Here is a 4,607-nt window from a genome sequence, read left to right as displayed (position 1 = left end):
TCCTTCTCTCCTTTTCATCCGCTAATTAATTAGTAAATAAATTAATAATCAAATCGAGAAAAAGAAAAAAAAAAGAAGATGGCTTGAACGGATGAACAGAAATGAAATAGTATGGCGAAGGCTTATTTTTCGGGGTTGTTGTTGTTTTTCGCGCGGCGGCGCTCGACACGTGACGCGCTGCCGCGAGGGGGGGAGGTGCTCTCAGGGCCCGGCGTGAACTGTGGGAAATCTATCTGCCCCCTTTCTCTGGAACGGGCCCGTGCAGGAAGTGGACCGCATCGCCCTCCGGCTCGTGCACGAGTACACGTGCACGCCCTCGCTTGCCCTCTGCGTGGAGTGGACCTGCCCTGACCCGGATTCCCGCCCCGGAACATAGGAAAAGCGGGGGGGGTGGGCGTGGAACAGACGCCTGGAAGCGGGCACTGCCCCAAACTGGCATTACGCAGGGGTAGAATGCAGCCAGCCAGCCACCTTTCAGACGTGCCCCCACCTCTCTCTCTCGCTCTCTCGATCTCTCTCTCTCGCTCTTGCTCTCTCTCTCTCTCTCGCTCTCTCTCTCTCTCTGAAACAGGCCAGTACTCTTTTGAACCACTGCCAGGGGAGGCTGGGCCTGTCACAGCTGAAAGTTTTACAAGCTCTCCGTGCACAAGCAGGAAGAGAGGGAGAGAGAGAGAGAGAGAGAGAGAGAAGGAAAGAGAACAAGGGAGAGACGGGCTGAGCAAGAGGGAAAGAGAACGACAGAGTGAGAAAGAGCGAGCGAAATAGAGTGGCGGGGAGAGAGAGAGAAAGAAGGAGCGAACAGGGACGAGACGGAGCGATAGAAAGAGAGAGAAGGTGAGAATAAAGGTGAGAGACAGAGTGAGCAAGAGTGACAGAGGTAGAGAGAGCGATAGAGAAAATGGAGAGAAAGAGACCAGTAAAGTGCTCGTTTTCTCTTTCTTCGTCCAGCGATTCTTCATCTCTTCTTTACTCCCAGTCCATCACTTTTTTAGAGGCACAACCTTGCAGAAAGACGTTTCTGAAAGATCCATTTAGTTTTTTGTTTGTTTGTTTGTTTGCGTGTTTGTTTTTGAGGTGCACGTACCGTCGTGGTGCGATGGGAGACTTTGTCTGTGGATTTAGGGGGGGGTGTGTGCGGGGGTGCGGTGGGGGGGGGGGGGGGATAAATTAATAAATGTGAAAGGAGGGGTGACGTCAGGCAGAGCGGTGCCCGGGACAATGCCTGAGAAAAAGGGGAATGTCGGAATGTCGGAATGGCTGAGCGGCGTACACACTCCACACGCTCCCTCCCACACGCAGCGGCCCTGCGGCTGACTCCGCATCGTTCCGGGCTCTTCCCCGTCCCGTTCCCAGGATTCCCGGGGACCTGTAAGCGCATCGCGGGGCACCACGCAGGTTCCCGAAAAAAAAAAAAAAAAAAAGAAAAAAAAAGCATGGGAATTATGGGAATAACTGGGAATTCTGGGTTATGTGGCACGATCGGGGCGGGAGTTCGGAGAGTGATGTTTAGCCTTACTTTGGAAGATCTTTTTGAAATCTTTTTTCCGTATATATTTATAATCCCCCGGCTGGGGTGTGCACGGCGTAATCAGCTGGCTGGGGGCGTGTTGCCCTGAAGGCTGGGTCTGTTGTGAAGTCGCTCCGGAGCTCAGCAGTCACAGATATGTGTGCAGTGATCGCCGAGGATGAGACATGTTCTTCACGGGACCCATGCCAAAATCTGACAAAAGCCCTCGCTGCTCACTCACAGAGACAGCCCTGCCTCCCCCCCACCCCCCCCCCGCCCCAAACCGCCATCTCCACACCCCCTCTTCTTCCCAAGACGCATCTCAAGTCCCTAATCGTGTGTTGTCTCGTGGTAATGAATCTGGCGAGGTTCTTGGCGAAGGCAGGCGGGATCGTGTAAGTACTGCTCCCCCCCCCCCCCCCCCCGGCAGTTTTTTTTTACGTTTGCCGTGTTTGTTCCCGCTGGGGGGGTGGGAAGTCCGTTTCCTCCGGCGTTCGGTGGAACTGCGCTGCAGGACCCGCGGCTCCGGGGACCGGAGCCTCTGCGTTTTTTTGTTTCCTTTCTTTTTCTTTCAGAGGTTCAAACACAAAACGTGACTCAATCGAGGGAGGAGGACGGGAGTCCCGCCGGCAGTTCCTCTGAGGCGAAGGTACTGTTCCAGCAGAGTCCTGCGTCCCAGCTTTCTCTCTCTCTCTCTCTCTCTCTCTCTCAGAACCTGACTGGCAGGCGTCTCTCTCCCTCTATCACTCTCTCTCTCTCTCTATTGCTCTCTCTCTCGCTGTGTAACTCTGTCAGCCTCACTCTCCGTCTCTCTCTCTCTCTCTCTCTCTCTCCCTCTATCGCTGTCTTTCTTGCTCTCCCTCTCTCAGTCACTCTCTTTCTCTCTCTCAGGCCGGTGCGGGCCGGGAGCAGGGAGCGCGGTTAGCGGGTTCATTTGGTGATTCCCCAGCCCCTGTCCCCGTTGGCGGGAGGTGGATCGCTGGCGGGTCGCTCCGTAGTTCCGGAGCGCGGCGGGCGAGCAGGAAGCTCTCTCCCCCCGCTCACCGCCAACCTCCCCGGCGCGGTTTCGCCCCGCACACCTTCGCCGAGATCCACGCCGGATCCTTCGCCGAAAAAGCTCCAGGTATTTCAGCCTCTCGCGCTCCCCTCGCGTGCCCAGGGCCATCGTGTCCCTCCTCGTTTTCCCCCCTCTTTTCTGCGTTCCCTCGCTTCTCCTCCTCCTCCTCCTCCTCTTCCTCGCCATCTTCCTCCTGCAAACGTGTCGGCCTCGCCCCCCTCCGCCGTGCCGCCATTGCTACGCCGCTACGTGTTCGTCAGGGAAAAAAAAAATAAAAAAAACTTTTCAGGGAGGTTCAGACGAGACGGATCTTCACACGGATTGACAAAAACTTTTTTTTTCTTTTTCTACAATTACTTTGCAAAAAAAAGAAAAAAAAAAAGAAAAGAAAAAATAAATCTCAAGCTTTTCAGGTTCCCCTTTTTCTGTTGTGAACCGGGAGGAAGTGGCCGTCCGGGGCGTGATGCAGACGTGGGACGAGCTTGCGCCTGGCATTTCGTGGCTGCCAAGCGTTCAAAAGAAAACAACAACTGACACGGCAGCCGTGAGAGCCGAGCCTGGCCGAGGGCCGGGGGCAGAGCGGGGAGACGGCTCGCCAGGACTACCTGTGACCTACATCAGCACGTCTGCGCCGCTCTGTCCCCGGCGTTTCCAGGACAAAAGGCTAACCAGACCTGTTCCAATAACTCTGGGGCAGCTTCGCAATCAAGGTACTTTCTTTTCCATTTTGCTTTCGACTTGAAAGCCGCCTGGGCTCCTACGCTATCCGTTTTCTGGGATTTTCTCAATCCCTTTTTACCGGTTACATTGTTGATAAAAACCTGCATCATTAACTACTGTTCTCAATTTGCTTGAAAGGGCTTGTCGCTGGCATTAGAGAGAGAGAGTACACACAGGGGAAATGTTTAACCCTTAGGATTACCGGTAGTGATTACTATATCAGCATTACGATGTTAGCGCATGCTAATCATGCATTCATGATCTTGTGATCTTGCCGTGAAGGAGAAGTATGTAAATAAGAAGCCTTTACATTCCTCCTGCTCTGCTGAGCTCTCTTCTCTCCTCTCTCTCTTCATCAGGTACTTTATTCTGTTACATGATTGAGTATTCCTTTCAGCTGCGTTCACCTCCCGGTTGTGCCCTTGAATCGGTGAAAGAAACATGAAGCACTGTTTGCACAAACGGCTGGGGCGGCTCTGTGTCCTCAGCCAAAGTTATTTTTGCCTTTGATTAAAAAAAAAATGTATACAAAGTAGCGAGACCGAGAAGAAAAATCTTTAAGAATAAATGCGGATTAGACACTAAACTGAACAGTGATGCAGACGTTTGGAAGAAGACTTTCACATTTGAAAAACGTTGCCGGACCGTTGAGTGATCTGTGGGTGAGACTGAAGATACAACCACTTCCTGTGTGATAATAAATGCGAGAATATTGCGAATGTAAACTCAGATTACAGATGCTTTGTTAGACGGATCTGTAGACACAAGAGCATTTCAAAAAATAATCAGAAAGCGCGTGGTCTCCAAGATGGCGCACACATAGCTGCCACGTGTTTGGACTACAAGCGTTCCAACACACACCAAAAACAAAATACCTTCTCCTCATTCACAGGTAACTGTGGTTCACCTTCCTCACAACCTTAGTCTTTCATCTCCGTGCTTTGTACGTTTTCTTTCCCTCAACACAAACATATTATTTCTGATTCGAGTCGATCTTGTAGTGCACTGTGAACGTTTGAAGCGTATTGTTGCTATAGTGACTTGGCTTCAGTAACCTTTTAAAAACGGGTTCGTAATGTTTGAACAGCACGTCGTTTCTGTGAAGTCTTTTGGTCAAAAGTGTCAGAGCAGAGATTAAAGGATATTTGCTTGCACAGTGTTTGTGCATTTGAGGGATATGATATGAGGGAGGGAGAGGAGAAAGGGAGGAGAGAGGAAAGAAAAAAGAGCTCAAACTCCTCCCCTCGTCTCTCCTCATTTGAACTCATCATGTTTCTTGATTATGTTTTTTTTTTTCTTCTTCCTCTTCTCTTGACCGCCAGC

The sequence above is a fragment of the Conger conger genome, chromosome 14, assembly GCF_963514075.1.
Source record: "Conger conger chromosome 14, fConCon1.1, whole genome shotgun sequence".
NCBI classification, from domain to species: Eukaryota; Metazoa; Chordata; class Actinopteri; order Anguilliformes; family Congridae; genus Conger; species Conger conger.
This window is presented reverse-complemented; position numbering follows the sequence as displayed.